The following is a 22481-nucleotide window of genomic DNA, read 5'->3' on the forward strand; positions in this document are numbered from 1 at the left end:
CCCATTTGCTTAATGACTTCATGCAATCATTGAGCATAAGGCCTATATTACATTTGCTGATTTATAAAAAATTGTTGCAATCTGCGGCTTTGTCAATCTTTTGTAATGGCCTAGCTAGATCAAAGCTATTAAAAGTATGAGAAATATAATAGCGCAGAAATGTTAAAAACAGTAAGGTACGCAATTCAACTTCCAAAGAAGAGAGTAGGATTTTCCCAAAGAGATTAACGGGGGAAAATTCTGTATCGACCATTTTGGGGCGCTAACATCGGCCAGCCGTAAAATTTAGCGCCTGTCGCAAATTATCGACAGCCACCGCGAATTTCGTCTCCAGCGCCTCTGGTGGTGATTGGAGTGCTAAATCAAGTGCTACACACCTCTCTTAGGGTGCTAACGTTGGGGAACAGAGTGCTACCTCAGAGCGCTACTCAAGCTCAGGCACTGTCAATCATCTTGTACTCAGACATACTGGCGCCTTCCTGTTCTTAAAGGGGAGGGTCCATCATGCTGCACAGCCTCACCCTGCTCATTGTTGCCTTTGACCTGGGCCTGTAAGGAGGTGCAAATCTTGAACCATGAATATCATGGCTGCCCAGAGGCCCAGGGAGAGAGCTCACCGGTTTAGTGACCAGGCATTGGAGGCTCTGGTTGTTGAATTTCTTGTGGCACTGGGTGTGAGTCCTTTGGACCAGGCTTCTGAAGGAGACATAATGGGCCACCTCCCTCCACACCCTTGTGAACTCCTGGGGCAATGGCCTCCTGCTAGTGTCTGGGAACAGCACTGCCCTTTGGGGATCCACAGCCACAACCACACAAGATTTGCACCTCCTTGCAGGCCCAGGTCAAAAGCAGCAATGATCAGGGTGAGGCTGTGCAGATTATTGACCCTTCCCTTTAAGAACTGGAAGGCGCCAGTCTGTCTGAGGACTAGGTGATTGACAACGGTTGAACATGAGTAGTGCTCTGAGGTAGCACCCCGTTCCCTGTCGTTAGCGTCCTAAGAGAAGTGTGTAGCACTTGATTTGGTGCTCCAATCACCTCCAGAGGTGCTGGAGACGAATTTCACAGTTGCTGGCGATAATTTGCGCCTGGCCGATGTTAGCTCCGCAAAATGGTCGATACCAAATTTTTCCCCCTTTGTATTTCAACTGCTCTAGAGATTAATCTGTCTGAAAAATGTATTTACCATTAGTCCTGACTTCTAATTAATATCTGAAATAATATTCTATTGAAATTTTGCAGCCAAGCAACCTTTCTGCAGAATTGTTATTTGTGAATCATAGGGAGGAATTTTAACCCCCAAGTATGGGTGGGGAAGGGTGAAAATGATTAATTTTTAAAGTGGGAGCAGAACCTGGATCCAACACTAACACTTCCGGGTTTAATGGAGGCGCATTTGGATGCTGGGGTGAAACCAACTCGCCGAAGTCGTGGATTTGATAATTTGATGCGGGCGGGAACTTATTGGTACAATTAACGTCCTTAGGAGATGTTAATGAGGTATTTTTTAATTGTTTTTAACTTGGCTCCAAATTTTACTTCAGTCTCACAGGTTTCCCGGGGCTCGGGAAACTGACCAGGGAAACGGAGGCGAGTTTAAGGAACAGTTCAGGTGGGTATTTAAACTTGTCATTGTCCCATCTGAATAAGACCTCACTTATTGCAGCTGGTGTCTCAGTTCCCTCTGGCAGAGGGTCTGGCAGAGTGTGCTTGTGTGGATACAGCTTTTTTCAACCTTGGAGGATTTCAAACTGACAAGATCAGGATGGGCGGCGCCTTGGATGTGTTTGACAGCACATCAGAAGAGGAAGACCTTCACCATCTACGGCAGTGACGATGTGCTGTGGTGGGATCAGCACATGCACAGGAGGGAGGTGCACTGGAGGAGAGAGGTTGAGGGAGGTGGACAGGAGAGGGGCTGGAATTATAGGATGCACTAAACAGTTCATAGGTTTTACAGACAGCTTCCAGAAGAGCAGTGCTTCTGCAGGCTGAGGTTTTCACGTCAGGTAGTGGCAGATATCTGCAGCTTCCTACAGGAAGTCCTACTCCCTTCTGGACTTGGTGGCCATGCATTGCCAATAGCTGTGAAAGTGACCACCGCCCTCAACTTCTTCACCTCCGAATCATTCCAAGGTGCTATCGGCGACGTATCCAGGATCTCCTCGGCTGCGGTTGAATGCATAAGGCAGGTCACTGATGGTTTGTTTGTCAGGGCCGACAATTATGTAAATTCCCCCTGTGATGACAGTAGCCAGAATGAGCAGGCACTCGACCTCGCCTCTCTGGCTGAATTCCCACAGGTACAGGGTGACAGCGACTGCGCACACATGGCAATCTGAGCACTACCACAGCAACCAGGAGTGTTTCTAAACTGCAAGGGATGTTCATGTATCAATGCACAGCTGGTGTGCAATCACAAGAAGAGGTTCATGCAGATCTCTGGCAGATTCCCTACGAGCTGTCATGATGCCATCCTACTGCGGCAAACCAACATTCCAGAAGTTTTCGTTCCAGGAAGTAGATTTCAGGGCTGGCTCATAGGAGACAAGGGATACCTACTTCAGGAGCACTACAATGAGACCACTAGGTGTGTCGTCGAGCAAGCCATTGGAATGTTGAAGTGTGAAGGAATAAGCCATATTTCAGAAAGATACACCATCCTATGATTTCTGACATTATTAATACATGAGAAATTGGGTTTAAAAATCTAAAAAACCTCAGAGACACAAGCTGTAAACAGAAATACAGGCTTCTGAGATAAAGATCAGTTGTTTAACAAAGTTGTAAACACACAAGCTTTGAAATGGGAATTAGTTAAATATATTAAAACAATGACCCTATTGAAATGGCAGTTTGGCGAATCTAGAAGGTCTGGAGTTTGGGAAAAACACAATGAAAAGACCCAAGTGAAGTGTTGGAAACCAACACGTTGAACAGAAACACAAACATTAAACATAGAAACATAGAAGATAGGAGCAGGAGTAGGCCATTCGGCCCTTCGAGCCTGCTCCACCATTCAATGAGATCATGGCTGATCATCCAAATTCAGTACCCTGTCCCTGCCTTCTCCCCATATCCCTTGATCCCTTTAGCCTTAAGAAATATATCCAACTCTTTTTTGAATATATTTAATGAACTGGCCTCAACTCCCTCTGTGGCAGAGAATTCCACAGGTTCACCACTCTCTGGGTGAAGAAATTCCTCCTCATTTCAGTCCTAAATGGCTTACCCCTTATCCTTAGACTATGACCCCTGGTTCTGGACTCCCCGGCCATCATAAACATCCTCCCTGCATCTAGTCTGTCCAGGCATGTGCCTGTGAAAAGATGACATCAAGTCTGCTGGTCAAATAGTTTTTATGTTAAACTTGGAAGACAGGAAACAAGATTAAATATGCAACCAATTGAGATAGCTAGAAAACAAGTAAACACTCAAAGTGTTTTTAATTTATACATAGTAAACATGATACCTGCCGCACACTTTGAAGATATGACTTCAATAGATGCACCAAGCAATTACCTTGTTTTTATATTGAACTTGGAACACCATGGAGTCACAGGGCAGCATTTTCATTGTGCCATGGAGTCAGGATTGGAGGCATGGAGAGGGGTTAAAATCCCAAAATCAGGGGTCCCGACCCCTTCCCGCACCCAAACCCACCTCCATGCCAGTTTCAAAGGAGGTGGGTACCTGCCCCGCACTGGGACCCGCCTACCCGAGGCGGGAAGGGATTAGTGCCAATTAACTGCCTGCTAAAAGGTAGTTAACAGGCAGTTTTTAGCCTAATCCCTATTTTTGATGTTGAAGTGTGGGATTCCCGATGGCTCCAAACCACGTCAGGTTAGAGGAGGCAGGCCGTCGGGTTGAAGGACTTGGAGGGGTCGAGATGTCGGTGTTCAGGTGAGTGATGTGTGCATGAGTGCAAAGGTAGGTGTGTTTGGTGTGTCTAAAGTGATTAAAGAAGTTTAAATTACCTTTTCTTACCTTTTCATCCTTCCTTCCTTTAGGTCCCGGGAGTCCCTCATCTCACCGGCACAGAAAGCAGAATGGCTGTGAACTGTCAAAAGTGACAGCCTTCTGCTTTCTGTGCAGGAGGGATTTCTAACTGAGTCTGTGGAGAAGGACTCAGGTTAGAAGTAAGACTGTCAGTGTTTGACAGCTTCAAACAGCTGTGAAACATTGATATTTCATCTGTCAAAAAGCTCTTGACAGATTAAATTTGAGTCTGTGATGTCACCTGTTGCCGGGTGGCCCTTAATTGGCCTGCTGAGTCTGCTGGGCGGGCTCAACAAGGTCAATCAAGTTAAAATCGCGTGGATTGGCCGCATCTCGATGGAGGCGGGACTACAACCCTGAAAGTTGTAATCCCGCCTCCAACCCGACTCCTGAGTTAAATTCCTACCCACAATGTCTGCTAAAAACCAATTAAGCCAATATTAAGAATTGAATGAAAGAATTTTGTAAACATGGCATCAAACAGAAACCATTGCTGTCATATTGTTTTTATGCTAATTATTGAACACCTAAATGTAGAGACATAATTATGCATGCAGCAGCTGAAATGCCAGTAAGAATAGAAAGCATTCAACAGAGAGAATAAATAAGACAATTAGTTCACATTAGCAGGAAACTTCAAAGAAAATACCATTGAAAGAGGGTATAAAAATAAGAGCTTTTCAAACAGAAAGTCAGATGTCGCTGAACGGGCCAAGCATTTCTCAACTTTACAGGCACCATCTGTAAGTTTTTAACTTTGAGTCTCGGGTAATCAAGACATTTGATTTTGGTTGATGTTCTGGATTTAGAAATACGTAAGAAATGTAGAAATGTAATGAAGTAAAGATTTGAAAATAAGGATCTCTGAGAAATAAGAAATGTAAGCTATTTGTATTTTGAATTGTTAATGTTGCGACTGATTTAACTGCTGTTAGCTGAATGTCAGCTTATAAATAAATCTATATATTTTTAGAGTTGTCTCACCGAGCATTTCTGTTTAAACTCGTACACCCTTTTGTAAGGAGTTGCAGAATTCTGGGGGGTATTCTGGACCCTCATAATATCCGGAAGGTTACAGTCTAGTTAAACTTATTAAAAGTGCTATCCAGAGGATGGTAACATCTTAAGTCATTCCTTTCCTGTAGGGATAGATAGCCTGAACCTTTTAGCGTCTTATAGAATTCGGTTATCTCTAACTTTAGTTGAAGGGGAATATGCCTGATCTGGAATAGCCCGAACAGGGCTAGGACTTGTAATTATCCCTTCAGAAGTTGCCTTTCAGGTGTCGAGATAGGCCTGCAGGTGCCCTTCTCTACTTGACAGTGAGGGTGTCCAGAATGATAGTAGTGTGCTGCGTTCTGCACAGAATTGCCCAGCTCAGAGGACTGTAGGTGGAGGAGAATGAAGAAGTTCAGCACTCATCTTCAGCTGAGGAGAACATAGAGGAGGAGGAGGAGCAGGTGGAGGATGAATATGGGCCACCCACCTGTGAAGGAATGAGCCATACCTATTCAGAAAAATACACCATCTTATGAGCAGAATTCTGACTTTATTAAAATATTACAAACTGGGTTTAAAAATCTAAAAGCCTCAATGACACAAAGCTGTAAACAGCATACAGACTTTTGAGATAAGATAAGTTGTTAACACAAAGCTGTAAACAGCATACAGGCTTTTGAGGTAAGATCAGTTGTTGACACTGAAACAATAGCCCTCTTGAAGCTAGAAGGTTGGAGCTTCCAGAAAGTCTGAGCTTTGGGAAGAACACAATACCATACCCAGTTAAATTGTTTTAAACCAACACTTTGTAAACAGGCACATGAAAGAGCACAATGGTATAATGTTAAGGTGGCATAAACCAACATTTCGGGAAACAGAAACACAGAACATTAAAGAAATATATGCCTTCATAAATATGACATCAAATGAAACAAGGAGACACAAAGTCTGTAATACAACCAACTGAGGTAGCTAGGAAGATAATCATGTACTCGGTTGAAGTGTTTTTAATTTACATGTTGTAAAAGATACAAACAGAAGACTTTGTAAATATGACATCAATAGATGCACCAAGCAATCACATTGTTTTTGTGTTGAGCTTGGAACATGTAGGAGACACAAAGCCTTCTTACAAGGTGACTTAAGAATTAAATTAAAAACCTTTGTAAAAATGGCATCAAATAGAACCACTACTGTCACATTGTTTTTATGATAAGTTTTGAACACCTACACAGCAGACATAATTCTGCAAGCTACCAGCTGAACTGACTGTAAGAATAGCAGGGGTCAACAGAAAGATGACTAGAGATAATTAGCTTACATCAGCAGAAAACTTCAAAGGATATACCACTGAAAAAAGGATATAAAATATAGGACTTGCAAATAGGAAGACAGAATTCGCTGGAAGAGGCAAAGCGATTCTCATGCTTCAGAGACAGGCTCTGAAAGCCTACAACTCTTTGAGTCTCAGGTAATCAAAGGTATTTTGATTTTGGTGGATATCCTGGAATAAGACTTAGAAATGTAAAAATGTAACGAAGTTAAGATTTGAGAATAAGGATCTCTGAGAATAAGAATTGTAAGCTATTTGTATTTTGAACTGTTAAAGTTGCAATTGAATCACCAGCTGTAATTACATGTTGGCTCTTTAATAAATCTATATATTTTTAGAATTGTCTCACATAGTACTTCTGTATCAAACTCGCGAACTCAATCTCTGTACACTCTTTGGTGAGGAGTTGCAGAATCCTGGGGGAGTTTTCTGGACCCTCATAATATCCGGAAGGTTACAGTCTAGTTAAACTTATTAAAAGTGCTGTCTGGAGGATGGTAACATCTTCAGGCCATTCCTTTCCTTTAGGGAGAGATAGTCTGGACCTTTAGACCCAATTAAGCGTCTTATAGGATTCGGCTATCTCTAACTTTAGTTGAAGGTGAACATCTGGGGAATACGCCTGATCCGGAGTAGCCCGAAAAGGGTAGGACTATTAATTATCCCTTCACATCATCAGATCAGCTGCTTACATTGCTGCTAGGCATGCCCTAATATCACCTTGTGTGAAACATAAGAAATGAAATCCTGCAGTCCACTCCCACCACTATGACCTCCCCTGCACACACCCCACCTTTGCACTAATCCGTCTTTCAACCACTGCCTTGCAAATCTGCCCAATTGGTCTCAATAAATATTATGTGCCATTATAAAAAAAGGAAACTTAACAACATAACATTTTGTTGAACATCCATGCGCATACCCTTGGTGACTCACAATTTCCTCAACTTCCTACCACTTCTACGTGGTATATCCTGTGTGACTTCAGCAGAGGTAGAGGCAGGTTGCTAGATCCCTACCTTGACTGGTCAGATGCCTTTTGCCTACTCCCTGTGTTTTGTAACCCTTGAGGGCCCCACCAAAGTCTGCTTCTGTTTTTGTTATGTTGATTGAGGGATAAATATTGGTCAGGACACTGGGGATAACACCCCTGCTCTTCTTCAAAATAGTGCCATCAGCACTGCACTGGAGTGTCAGCCTAACTTTATGTGCCAAGTCCCTGGAGTGAGACTTGAGCCCACAACCTTCTGACTCAAAAGCAAGTGTGCTACCCACTGAGCCACAGCTGGCTCACCCATCCTCTCCGCTATTGAGGAGAGTGGGTGTGGCACATCTGTCAGTACTTGGATGAATAGCTGATTCACTTCTAGCTTTCTCCTTCTCAATGATAGTCCCTGAAATTCAGCCTCTGTCTCCAGCTGAACAGAGCTTGGAGGAGATTGCGCCCTCCCGACGTGGATTCTCTTCAGATGGCCCTGCCATCAGTGTGTCTGCTCATGCTCACTTGTGAGGTGCGAATCACCAGGTGAAAACCTAACTAACTTCTAAGCAGACCCACCCAATTGTGACTATCTGCGCCGGTGCATGGCTGTATGGCCTGTGATGGTGCACCCTCAGAAAGAATGTGGTCCTCTGAGGAATCATCCTCACAGATGTCCTGTGACACTTGCTGTATGCATGAAGGCCCTGGAAAACAAAAGAAATGGATATAATTTACTCATGACAAAGTCACAATTTTGACAATCACCATACTCCATATTCTCATTGTTCAGTCATTGATGAAATGAAGTTAGCATATCTGTGTCAGAGATATTTGCAATTCTGTTACCAGCTATCTGCAAGCTCAATGTCTCTCCATCTCTGATTGAGAAGGACACAGATGTGCCACGTATCTCCAAGGCATCCTCCTCTGCATCTGTGAACGACACTATTTGTGGCGGCCCACCTCCAGTCCTGTCCCTCTCCCTTGTGTGTTGCGCTCTTTTCTACAAGGGGCAAAATAAGAGTGAGTGAAAATTAATTTTGACTTCCAGGTCTCGCGTCTCCAAGCTGTGCTGCAGGCATGATGTGAACCCGCATGACACGACCTCAACTGTATTTAAAGGGAAATTCCACAAATGGAAATTGGAAGTGTTCAGTATGGATGGTGGACATAAAGCAAGGGCAGCACCCAGATTCAATGATGCATTGCTGGGTTCAGTTAGGCAAAATCACCTGATGGATGGAGTGTATTCGGTAAGGGTGACTATGAAACAGATGCATCACATTGCTTAATGATTGGGCTGAGTGGCCACTGTGGATAGAAAAATGGGGAGGTGATGAAGTGCATAGAAAGTGAAAGCTGGATGATGCTGAAAGTTGAGTGGGTGTGAGGGGTGATGTGATGGAGAACACTTATCAAGACAGAGTGTAAGTGGGGGGGGGGGGGGTTGGGGAGGGGAGCTTTATCCACAGGGTGTAGTTGAATCAGCAAATGTATTCATTTTGCCAGGCTTGGCTAGGTCATTAAAATGCTTCCTGCATTGCATCTAAGACCTGTACACAATGCTTCTGTAACTCACCTCCTCAGCTACCTCCAACTACGTCTTTCTGGTGAGAGCAGCAGGTTTTATCCGCCCATTGCTGGGGAATAATATGTCCCTCCACTGCCTAGCTGCAGTAATTCCAGCAATGCATCATTGAATCTGGGTGCTGCCCTTACTTTATATCCACCCTGAACACCTCTAATTTCCATTTGTGGACTGTCCCTTTAAATACAACTGAGATCATGTCACGTGGGTTCACATCGCGCCCGCTATGCAGATTAGACATAGAAACATAGAAGATAAGAGCAGGAGTAGACCATTCGGCCCCTCGAGCCTGCTCCGCCATTCAATGCGATCATGGCTGATCATCCAAATTCAGTACCGGGTCCCTGCTTTCTCCTCATACCCCTTGATCCCTTTAGCCATAATAAGAAATATATCCAACTCCTTCTTGAATATATTTAATGTATTGGCCTCTACTGCCTTCTGTGGTAGAGAATTCCACAGGTTCACCACTCTCTGGGTGAAGAAATTCCTCCTAATTTCTGTCCTAAATGGCCTACCCCTTATCCTTAGACTGTGACCCCTGGTTCTGGAATCCCCGACCATCGGGAACATCCTTCCTGCATCTAGTCTGTCCAGTCCAGTCAGAATTTTATAAGTTTCAATGAGATCCTCTCTCATTCTTCTAAACTCCAGCGAGTACAAGCCCAATCGACCCAATCTCTCCTCATACGTCATTCCTGCCATCCCAGGTATCAGCCTGGTGAATATTTGCTGAACTCCTTCCATGGCAAGAACATCCTTCCTCAGATAAGGCGACCAAAACTGCACATAATACTCAAGATGTGGTCTCACCAAGGCCCTGTACAACTGCAGCAAGACTTCCTTGTTCCTGTACTCAAACCCTCTCGCTATGAAGGCAAACATACCATTTGCCTTCTTAACCGCCTGCTGCACCTGCATGCTTACCTTCAGTGACCGGCGCACAAGGTCACCCAGGTCTCATTGCACTTTCCCTTCTCCCAATCTATTGCCATTCAGATAATAATCTGCCTTCCTGTTTTTGCCACCAAAGTGGATAACCTCACATATATCCACGTTATATTGCATCTGCCATGCTTCTGCCCAATCACCTAACCTGTCCAAATCATCCTGTAGTTTCTCGGCATCCTCCTCACAGCACACACGCCCACCCAGCTATGCGTCGTCTGTAAATTTGGAGATATTACATCTAGTTCCCTTGTCTAGATTATATATATATATATTGTGAATAGCTGGGGTCCAAGGACCAATCCCTGCGGCACCCCACTAGTCACTGCCAGCCACTCGGAAAAAGACCCATTTATTCCAACTCTTTGCTTTCTGTCTGCCAACCAGTTCTCTATCTAAGTCAATACCTTGCCCCCAATCCCATGTGCCTTAACATTACACGCTAATCTCTTATGCGGGACCTTATCAAAAGCCTTCTGAAAGTCCAAATACACCACATCCACTGGTTCTCCCTTATCTATTTTACCAGTTACATCCTCAAAAAATTCCAGTAGATTAGTCAAGCACTATTGTAAATCCAAGCAAGTAAATCCATGTTGACTTTGTCCGATCCTGTCACTGTTTTCCAAATGCTCTGCTATTACATCTTTTATAATGGACTCTAGCATTTTCCCCACTACCGATGTCAGGCTTACCGGTCTGTAATTCCCTGTTTTCTCGCTACCATCTTTTTTGAATAGTGGGCTAAAATTAGCTACCCTCCAATCCATGGGTACTGTTCCAGATTCCATCGAATGTTGGAAGATGATCAGCAATGCATCTACTATTTCTAGGGCCACGTCCTTAAGTATCCTAGGATGTAGATTATCAGGCCCTGGGGATTTATCGGCCTTCAATCCCATCAATTTCCCTAACACCGCTTCCCTACAAATACTGATTTCTTTCAGTTCCTCCCTTTCATCAGACCCTATTTTCCCCGACATCTCTGGGATGTCCTCCTTTGTGAAGACAGAACCAAAATATGTATTTAATTGGTCGGCCATTTCTTTGTTCCCCATTATAAATTCCCCTGGTTCTGGCTGCAAGGGACCTACGCTTGACTCCACCAATCTTTTTCTCTTCACATATCTATAAAAGCTTTTACAGTCAGTTTTTATGCTCCCTGCCAACTTACTCTCATATTCTATTTTCCCTTTCTTAATTAATCCCTTTGTCCTCCTTTGTTGAATCCTAAACTGCTCCCAATCCTCTGGTTTACTGCTTTTTCTGGCCAATTTATATGTCCTCTCCTTGGATCTTTTGCTATCCCTAATTTCCCTTGTTAGCCACAGTTGAGTCACCTTTTTTGTTTTATATTTATGCCAAACTGGGATGAACAAATTCTGTAGTTCATCCATGCGGCCTTTGAATGTTTGCCATTGCCTATCCACCGTCAACCCTTTGAGTGACATTCCCCAATCAATCCTACCCAACGCGCGCCTCAGACCATCGTAGTTTCCTTTATTTAAATTCAGGACGCAAGTCTCTGAGTCAACTGCTTCATTCTCCATCTTAATGAAGTATTTGTTCATATTATGATCGCTCCGACCCAAGGGGCCTCGTACAACAAGATTGCTAATTAATCCTTTCTTCTTACATAATACCCAGTCTAAGATGGCCTGATCTCTGGTTGGTTCCTCAACATATTGGTCCAGGAAACCATCCCGTAAACACTCCAGGAATTCCTCCTCCACAGTATTGTTACTAATTTGGTTAGCCCAATCTATATGTAGGTTAAGGTCACCCATGATGACTACTGTGCCCTTATTGCTTGCTTCTCTAATTTCCCTTTTAATGCCATCCCCAACCTCTGCATTACTGTTTGGAGGTCTATATACCACTCCCACTAACGTTTTCTGCCCCTTGGTATTTCTCAGTTCTACCCATACAGATTCCACATCATCAGAGCTAATATCCTTCCTTACAATTGTGTTAATCCCTTCTTTAACCAGCAATGCTACCCCTCCTCCCTTTCCTTTTTGCCTATTTTTCCTGAATATTGAATACCCCTGGATGTTGAGTTCCCAACCTTGGCCACCCTGGAGCCATGTTTCGTAATCCCAATCAAATCATATTTGTTTACCTCTATTTGCATAGCTAATTCATCCACCTTATTACGAATGCTCCTTGCATTAAGACACAGAGCCTTCAGGCTTGTTTTTTTAACGCTCTTAGACCTATTAGAATTATTATTTACTGTGGCCATGTTTGATTTAAACCGTTGATTTCTCTGACTGCCACTTATGTTTTTCTCCTTCCTGTCTTTTGCTTTTATCCTTGTTTCCCTTTCCTCTGTCCCCCTGCTCAGGTTCCCAACCACCTGCCATTTTAGTTTAAACCCTCCCCCAGAGCACTAGCAAACATTCCCCCTAGGACATCGGTCCCGGCCCTGCCCAGGTGCAAACTGTCCGGTTTGAACTTGTCCCACCTCCCCAGAACCTGTTCCAATGACCCAGGAATTTGAACCCCTCCCCCTCGCACCATTCCTCTAGCCACGTATTCCTCTGAAATATCCTTCAATTTCTACTCTGACTAGCACGTGGCACTGGTAGCAAGCCTGAGATTACTAGCTTGGAGATGCGAGGCCTGGAAGTCAAAGTTAATTGGTACAATTGAGTTTAGATCGCAGATTCTTACCCACTCAGTTGACTTCCAGGTTTCCCCCACGCAATTCCACTGCCACACCGCACCCGCCCCCCCCCCGCCCAGCTAAGAAGTCACCTTTGTATTAATACCAGGGCTGTATTGTCGAGAAGAAAGTTGCAGCCTTGCTTACCCCAGATTCCCCTATTCCCTCCCACGTGACGCTCCAGAGAGCTTCTTCCCATCACTTATCAGAGGGCAGCTAAGGATCACCAGTGCCATTTAACTGAGGCCAGCAGTTAAAATTTACTGGGTTTGAAATTTAGGTGCGCGAATGTGTTTCACACTGACATCAACTCACCACATGCCGAACATCAACTCTGCGTTAAAATCGACCCTTAGATTTGCACCCACAAGAAACTAGGTCGATGCTGGCCAAACTCAATAACTCAATTCATTTTATCTCCTTGCAGCCAATGTCAAAAGATATTGAAATAATCTGGGTTGGATTCAATCCCAAGTCCCAGAGATGAAGAGATACTGATCCCGGTATTTACTTGCACAGGATTTCCAAACCGGGGGTGGGGGGTTGCGGGGTCGGGGGAGGGTTTGTGTTCAGCGTGATTTGGAAAGACGGGGGAATCGGTGAGAAATCGGGGGCAGAGATGTGGGCGGTTGGTGATCGCGGGGGGATTGGTGATCGGTGGGAGAGGGGGGGATGTGAGAAAGCTGGGAAGTCTCCACTTCGGATTCTCCCACCAACTAAAATAGACTAAATCAAATGATACAATTATTAATTGTTGGTTAAAGATTTGATTATGTAATTGCTGCACGATTATAATCATACTTTTAACCCTGTTGTGAAACGCTCTCGGTAGACCCAGTTGGGAGGTAAGATGGCAGGGAACCAAGGCGTATGGGCCTTGTCCAAAATTAAAAGGCTAACATCAGCATATTATTAGCAGAGCAGAACAGCTGTTGGTGGAACCAGAGGTGGACGAAATTGGTAGAATTCTAGAGACCAAGATAAGAGACAAAGAGGGGTCTGAACTTTTCCATTCTCAGCAAAGATAGCTAATTACCAAGGCCACAGCTTGAGCACAGAGCTTGGAGACAGAGCTGGGAGATTCTCAAACGGAGCGATTCACAAGCAGAGTGAGGAATTTTGTGAGCGCAGGAATTGGTGGGGAGGAGGAAGGCGGTGGAGACGTCTGACTGAAAAGGAGGAGTGGAGTCACAGAACCCAAGGTCTCTAATAGACACAAGAGCAGACCTGCGGGAGAGCGAGAGGAGCGGCCACAGATAAAGGTAGTTCCAAGAGCCCAGTGCCCAGAGGGAACGCAAGCATCGGGAGAGAGGTAAGTGGCGTCAGCACAAGAGAAGGAGCTGATTGGAGAGTAGTTGGTGATCTGTATTTTTAGTCTTAAGTTTACTTCTGTTAAGTTACTTAAAGAAAATAAGTTAATTAATATTTGAATAAATAAAGGCATGGCAGGGCGCCTCGGTCCAGCGGAATGCCCATCCTGTGACATGTGGGTACTCCAGGAGGTGTCGTCAGCTGGTGGAGCTCGAGCCCCGGGTTTCAGAGCTTGAACAGCAGCTGGCATCACTGTGGTGCATCCGCGAGGCTGAGAGCTACCTGGATAGCACATTTCAGGAGGTGGTCATTGTCAGATCCGTGTATCTTGATGTTGTGTGTCCTTCAATAATTAGACAAGAGACTGCAGGGAACAATCAACAGGAGTTTACTGGATGAGGGTTACTCTAAAACTAACTTTACAGATCCCTATTCAGGGTTATATACAGGTGTGGTCACTGCCGGTACTACAGTATACAGAAGCTGTAAAAAGTAGTTCTCCCCTTAAAGGTACATACACTACAATTCCTCCCCTTTTAGATTAACAGTACCATAACATTCATTTAAAATTAAATATCAACTAATTACAATTAACACTTTTAACATGCAACATTAACTGAAAATAGTCTATTTATAAATTCAGTCTTTGGGGCGGCTTCCTGATCCTTTCTGGATAGCGCCTTTCCTGAGTGTCTTGCTCTTGGTGCGGAGGCGATTCTGGCCCCCTGTCGTCGGTTGGTTCATCAGCTTCCAATGCTACTGTTTCTGAGGTAGATGCTACCTGTATGTCGGGTTCATCACCAGGTACGTGAGACATGGGGTTGACTCATTCCTGTGACTCTCGGATCTGGTCAACATGGCGTCTCACAATGTTCTCCCCAACATCCACTGTGTACATTAGTGGCCCCTGCCATGTGCATATCGTGCCTGGTTGCCATTTCTCTGTTCGGTAGTCGCGGGCCAAGACTGGTTGCCCTACATTGAAGCTCCTTGTCGGCTTCTCATTGATGTGCTGGAATTGCTTATTCTCAACATCCCTTCGTACATTTCGTCTGAGCAAATCCAGACGAGATCTCAACCTTCGGTTAAAGAACATCATGGCCGGGGTCTGGTTGGTGACTGCATGTGTCGCATTTTTGTAGGCTAACAGGAAATTGTCCACCTTATGCTGCAGTGGAATGTTGTCATCGCACATGGCCCTTACTGCTTTTTTAAAGGTTTGTACGAACCTCTCAGCCAATCCATTTGTGGCTGGATGATACGGGGCGGATGTGTAATGCCTTACCCCATTCCTTTTCATAAATCTTCGAAACTTTTCGGACACAAACTGTGGTCCGTTATCAGAGCAAATCTGTTCTGGCAAGCTGTTCCTTGCAAATATGGTCTGTAGGACGGCAATCGTTTTCTCCGTGGTGGTGGAGGACATTTTGATCACCTCAGGCCATTTCGAGTGCGCATCCACGGCTATTAAAAACATTGAGTCCATGAAAGGAACAGCAAAATCAATATGCACCCATTGCCATGGAGATGAGGGCCACACCCATGGGTGTAGAGGGGCATGTGGTGGTGCATTTTGGACCTTCTGTCATCCTGAGCAGCTCTTTGTCAGGTCCTCGATTTGCTGATCGATCCCCGGCCACCACACATAAGCCCTAGCAAGGCTTTCATTTTCACCCCTCCCAGATGGCCTTCGTGAAGCTCATTGAGAGTTCTCTGCAGCCGAGAGCGAGAGTCCCGAAGGCTGTGTTGCCTACCCGGTGCAAGGGTTAAGGACATCTCCTCTGGGCTGGAAAGAAATTTGCAGTGGGAGGGGGTGGATCCAGTTGTCGTGGTCCATGTTGGTACAAACGACGTAGATAGGACTAGGAAGCCGGTTCTGTTAAAGGAGTATGAGCAGCTAGGGGTCAAATTAAAAAACAGAACCTCAAGTGTAATAATCTCTGGATTATTACCTGAGCCACGAGCGAATTTGGCTAGGACAGATAAAATTAGAGAGTTAAATGCGTGGCTCAAAGACTGGTGTGGGAGGAATGGGTTTTGCTTCCTGGGACACTGGCACCAGTACTGGGGCAGGAGGAAGCTGTTCCGTTGGGATGGGCTTCACTTGGCCGGTGCTGGGACTAGAGTCCTGGCGGATCATATAACTAGGGCTGTAGAGAGAGCTTTAAGCTAACTAGTGGGGAGGAGGTTCCTAGAGAGCAAAATAATAAAAATGACAACAGAGAAGGTCATAGACTTAGGTAGCAGTGGGGAAATTAAAAACCAGAGTGTGTCAGGAAGGGGAGAAGGTATGGAGTAAAAGGTAAAGTAATAAAAAGGGCAAAAGCAGGAACTAAGTGTCACAAAACATATTTGAAAGTTCTCTATCTGAATGCACGTAGCATTCATAACAAAATAGACCAGTTAATGGCACAAATAACTGCATATGGGTATGATCTTGTGGCCATTACATAAACATGGCTGCAGGGTGACAATGCCTGGGAATTAAACATACCAGGTTATTTAACGATCAGGAAGGACAGGCAAGAAGGAAGGGGAGGTGGGGTGGCTATGTTAATAAAGGAAGGAATCACTGTAATACAGAGAAATGATATTGGGTCAAAAGATCAGGATAATGGAACAGTTTGGGTGGAGGTAAGGAATAATAAGGGGAAAAAAACACTAGTGGGCGTAGTCTATAGGCCTCCGAACAGTTGCAACTCTGTTGGACGGAGTATCAATCAGGAAATAGTTGAGGCTTGTAATAATGGAGCATCTATAATTATGGGGGATTTTAACTATCATATTAATTGGACAAATCAAATTGGGCAGGGCTGCCTTGAGGATGAGTTCATTGAGTGTATTAGGGATGGGTTTCTTGAGCAGTATGTAACTGAACCGACCAGGGGGCAAGCAACCTTAGATCTGGTCCGATGTAACGAGACAGGATTAATTAAAAATGTCCAAGTAAAGGACCCCCTTGGAATGAGTGACCATAACATGGTTGAATTCCATATTCAATTAGAGGGTGAGAAGGTTGGATCTCAAACAAGCGTGCTAAGCTTGAATAAAGGAGACTATGAAGGTATGAGAGCGGAATTGAGTAGAGTGGATTGGGAAAATAGATTAAAGGGTAAGATGATACATGATCAGTGGTGTACAGTTAAGGAGTTATTTTACAACTTCCAAAAAAAATATATTCCACTGAGAAGAAAAGGGTGTAAAAGAAAAGACAGCCATCCGTGGCTAAGTAAAGAAATTAAGGATAGTATTCGACTAAAAGCAAGGGCATATAAGGTAGCCAAATCTAGTGCGAGGATAGAGGATTGGGAAAACTTTAAAAGACAGCAAAAAATAACAAAAAGATTGATTAAGAAAGGGAAGATAGATTATGAAAGTAAATTAGCAAAAAATATAAAAACAGATAGTAAGAGTTTTTATAGTTATATAAAAAGAAAAAAGGTGGCTAAAGTAAATGTTGGTCCCTTAGAGGATGAGACCGGGAAATTAATGGTGGGAAATATGGAGATGGCAAAAACACTGAATGAATATTTTGTATCAGTCTTTACAGTAGAAGACACTAAGAATATCCCAACACTGGACAAACAGGGGGCTAAAGGGGGGGAGGAGCTAAACACGATCAAAATCACTAAGGAAGTGGTACTCGGTAAAATAATGGAACTCAAGGCGAATAAATCACCTGGACCTGATGGCTTACATCCTAGGGTTTTGATGGAAGTGGTGGTAGGGATTGTGGATGCATTGGTAACAATTTTCCAAAACTCCCTGGACTCAGCAAAGGTCCCGGCAGACTGGAAAACTGCTAATGTAACGCTCTTATTTAAAAAGGGCAGTAGACAGAAGGCTGGAAACTATAGACTGGTTAGCCTAACATCTGTGGTAGGTAAAATATTGGAGTCCATTATTAAGGAGACAGTAACAGGACATTTGGATAATCATAATTTAATAGGACAAAGTCAGCATGGTTTTATGAAGGGGAAGTCATGTTTGACAAATATGCTGGAGTTCTTTGAGGAAGTAACATATAGGGTGGATAAAGGGGAACCAGTGGACGTAGTGTATTTAGACTTCCAAAAGGCATTTGACAAGGTGCCACACAAAAGATTATTGCTTAAGATAAAAAATCACGGAATTGGTGGTAATATTCTGGCATGGATAGAGGATTGGCTATCTAACAGAAGGCAGAGAGTTGGGATAAATGGTTCATTCTCAGAATGGCAATCAGTAACTAGTGGTGTTCCACAGCAGTTAGTGCTGGGTCCCCAACTCTTTACAATCTATATTAACGATTTGGAGGAGGTGACCGAGTGTAACATATCAAAGTTTGCAGATGATACTAAGCTGGGAGGGAAAGTAGTCAGTGAGGAGGACATAAAAAACCTGCAAGGGGACATAGACAGGCTAAGTAAGTGGGCAGAGATTTGGCAGATGGAATACAATACTGGAAAGTGTGAGGTTATGCACTTTGGCAGGAAAAATCGTAGAGCAAGTTATTATCTTAATGGCAAGAAACTGGAAAGTACTGAAGTACAAAGGGATCTGGGGGTCCTGGTACACGAAACTCAAAATGTTAGTATGCAGGTGCAGCAAGTGATTAAGAAGGCCAATGGAATGTTGGCTTTCATTGCTAGAGGGATAGAATATAAAAATAGGGAGGTATTGCTTCAGCTGTACAAGGTATTGGTGAAACCGCACCTGGAATACTGCATACAGTTTTGGTGTCCATACTTAAGAAAAGACATACTTGCTCTCGAGTCATTTCAAAGAAGGTTCACTTGGTTAACCCCGGGGATGATGGGATGGACATATGAGGAGAGGTTGAGTAGATTGGGACTCTACTCATTGGAGTTCAGAAGAATGAGAGGCGATCTTATTGAAACATATAAGATTGTGACAGGGTTGGATCGGGTGGATGCGGGGAGGATGTTCCCGATGATGGGTGAAACTAGAACTAGGGGGCATAGTCTTAGAATAAGGGGCTGCTCTTTCAAAACTGAGATGAGGAGGAACTACTTCACTCAGAGGGTGGTAGGTCCATGGAATATGCTGTCCCAAAAAGCTGTAGAAGCTACATCATTACATAAATTTAAAACAGAAATAGACAGTTTCCGAGAAGTAAAGGGAAGAAAGGGTTATGGGGAGCGGGCAGGAATTTGGACATGAGTCTACGTTCGGATCGGTCATGGCCCTGTGGGTAGCAGAGCGGGCCCAGGGGCCGTGTAGCCTGATCCTGCTCCTATTTCGTGTGTTTAATTCTGTTAGATTCAGGAGATGGTTCTGTGATAGTAGATTGGCGGTTAGGATCAGATCAGCCATGATCTTATTGAAAGGCGGAGCAGGCTCGAGGGGCCGATTGGCCTACTCCTGCTCCTATTTCTTATGTTCTTATGTTCTCTCCCTTAACTTGGGTGGAATTACCACTCGGGATCCACACATCAAGGTCCCCTGGCATACTGACAGCTGTTCTCTTCTGGATGAGAATGCTGGCAACAGTGAGTCGCCATGTGTTGGCCATCCCTTCACCGTCAAGTCATATACCCGAGACAGTGTCAGGTCACTTCGGGTCTCCTTCTCTATATCAGCGTTAATTACTGGCAAGCGTTCAATTATAGTCAAATAAAATATTTTGAAAGGGTCCACTGCTGGTGCTTCCTCCGCAGTAGGCAGAGGCAGGCGTGATAGCCCATCAGCGTTTCCATGCTGTTTCGTGCCCTCATACTCGATTTCATATTGGTTTGCCCCTGGAAAAAGGGACCATCTTTGTAGCCGTTGTGCAGTTATCACCGGAATGCCCTTCTTTGGATTAAAGATGGAGACAAGTGTTTGGTGGTCAGTCAGCAAGGTGAACTTCTGCCCGTGCAGATAGTGGTTGAACTATTTCACTGCCCACATTGGCTGAGGGCCTCCCTGTCAATCTGGGCATAGTTGCGCTCGGCTGAGGTTAGTGACCGAGACGCAAAGGCTACTGGCCTCTCCGAGCCGTCCGGGAATTTGTGCGACAGCACCGCTCCAATGGGTGACGCATCACATGCCAACCAAATTGATAGTGCTGGGTTGAAATGAGCCAACACCTCTTTTGATGTGATCAATTCTTTGCACTTCTGGAAAGCTCGTTTACATTCGTCATTCCACTTCCATGGTACCCCCGTTTGCAGTAGGGTGTTCAGTGGGTGTAGTACTGTAGACAAATTCGGCAAGAACTTATGGTAGTAGTTCACCAGCCCGAGGAATGACCTCAGTTATGACATATTTTCCGGTGCTGGAGCCTTGACTACTGCCTCAATCTTTTCAGGGGACTTATGTAACCCCTCTTCATCAATAACGTGGCCACAATACGAGATCTGCTTCTGGAAAAACTCACATTTGTGGCGATTAGCTCGGAGCCCTTATTCCTTCAATCTAGTGAGCACCTGCTCCAGGTTGGCGAGGTGATCACTGTCATTTTCGCCCATGACCAGGATGTCGTCCAAATAACACTGGGTCCCTGGAATCCCTTGCAGGACTTGATCCATTGACCTTTGCCAAATAGCCGGAGCTGATGCTACCCCGAACACCAGCCGGTTGTATTGGTAGAGACCTTTATGAGTGTTGATCGTGAGGTACTGTTTCGAGGCTTCTTCTACCTCCATTTGCAGGTACGCCTGGGCCAGATCAATCTTAGTGAAGCGTTTCCCTCCAGATAGCGAGGCGAAAATATCTTCAATCCGCGGAAGCGGATATTGTTCATTGTGAAGGACTGGGTTCACTGTCACCTTAAATTCCCCACAGATGCGAACCTTCCTTAGTTCCCCAGGCATATTACTCAATGACCTCTTCATTACAGGAACGATGGGTGTAGCCCACTCGCTCCAGTCCACTTTGGACAGTACTCCTGAACGTTCCAAACCTTCCAGCTCTGCTTCGACGGCTGGGCGGATCGCATAAGGTACTGGTCTGGCCTTAAAAAACTTTGGTCTTGCATTTTCCTCTATTTTGATCGTCGCTGTTATGCCTTTTAGTGTTCCGAGTCCCTCCTGGAACACTTCTTTTGTGTCAGTTAGCATTTTTGACAGTCGCCCAGGTGTGACGTCGTCATCCTTTTTGGCATCTACAGTCAGTGCTTGTATGGAATGCCAATCTAGCTGTATCTTCCGGATCCATTCACATCCTAGTAGTGGTGGTCCTCCATCTGGCAATACATATAGGTCCATTTTTGGTGTTTCCTTGCCTTTATATATAACGTTCACCCTTATTTTTCCTTTGGGGTAGACTTTTTGCCCCGTGTACGTCTTCAAGACAATCTCTGTATCTCTCAAGGGTATATGTGAGAATAGCCACTTGTAGCCCCTTCGGTTTATGACTGTTAGGGCTGATCCTGTGTCCAATTCCATTTTCACTTGGACTCCGGCTATCTTGAGCGTGACCCAGATAGTTTGGTGATCCTCCGTTTTGATCACATTATGTAGTTTCAGACAACCCAGCTCCATGCTTCCAGAGTCTGTATCACTTTTCTGTTCATCTGCACTACTCTCCATCACCTTATGTACCTTCTTGTACTTCTCCTGTGGGGATTTCTTGCTGCTGGTTTTCTTTTCCGACCTGCAGACTCTTGCTATGTGTCCTACTTTTCCACACTGTCTGCACACTTGGTCCTTGAACCAGCAATCCTTATGGTCGTGTGTTGTTCTGCCGCAGCGATAGCACTTCACTGTTCCGTATGACATTTCATTTGTGCCATATTCTTGCGGTCTCTGTTGTATCTCTGCCACGCCCTGTGCTGCTGCTTCGTGTGATACTGCCATGCTGAAAGCCTTGTCCAGCGTAAGATCCTTTTCTGATAGAAGCCGTTTCTGGGTTCCTTCACTTTGAAGCCCACACACAAACTTGTCCCTTAAAGTATCTGCTAGTCCTGTTCCAAACTGGCAGTGTTTCGATAGCTTGTGCAGTTCCGTTAAAAACTCAGCATTACTTTCATCTTTATGCTGGTTCCTTTCGTGAAACTTAAATCATTCCGCTATCAGTAGTGGTGTGGGGTGTAAGTGGTCCTGTAGAATTGACACTATGTTTTCAAAATCCTTTTCCACTGGCTTCTCTGGGGTTACCAGGTTTCACAGTAAGCCATACGTTTTTGCACCCATTGAATTCAACAATACCGGCTTCCTGTCATCTGGCACTTCATTCGCCTTGCAGTACACTTCTATGCGTTTGACATATGTCGTCCAATCTTCGACTTCATTGTCGAACGCTGTGACACTGCCACTCTTCGGCATCCCTTGGTGTGGTTAGACTGGCTCAAAATGGCATCTCCCGCGCTCTCCCTTCTTCTCCGCTGCGGCTCAAAATGGCGTCACCCGCGCTTTCCTTTCTTCCCCGCTGACGCTGCTCGGCCCTTGAACACCGGCTGCGCTCTGCGCATTTTCCTGCGCGCCTCTCTCTCTTGTTGACGCTGCTCGGCCCTTGAACACCGGCTACGCTCTGCTCTCTCTCGTTGACGCCACTCGGTCCTGAACACCGGCTGCGCCCTGTGCTCTCTACCCTCTCTCTTCTCCCATCGACGCTGCTCGGTCCTGAACACCGGCTGCACCCTGTGCGCTCTACCCTCTCTCTTCTCCCATCGATGCTGCTCGGCCTCTTTCTGTGCCGTCGGTCGGCTCTAGCCGCCGCTGTCCGGGAA

This window comes from Somniosus microcephalus, chromosome 10 (genome assembly GCF_052327205.1).
Source record: "Somniosus microcephalus isolate GS21.2 chromosome 10, FLI_Smic_1.0, whole genome shotgun sequence".
NCBI lineage: Eukaryota > Metazoa > Chordata > Chondrichthyes > Squaliformes > Somniosidae > Somniosus > Somniosus microcephalus.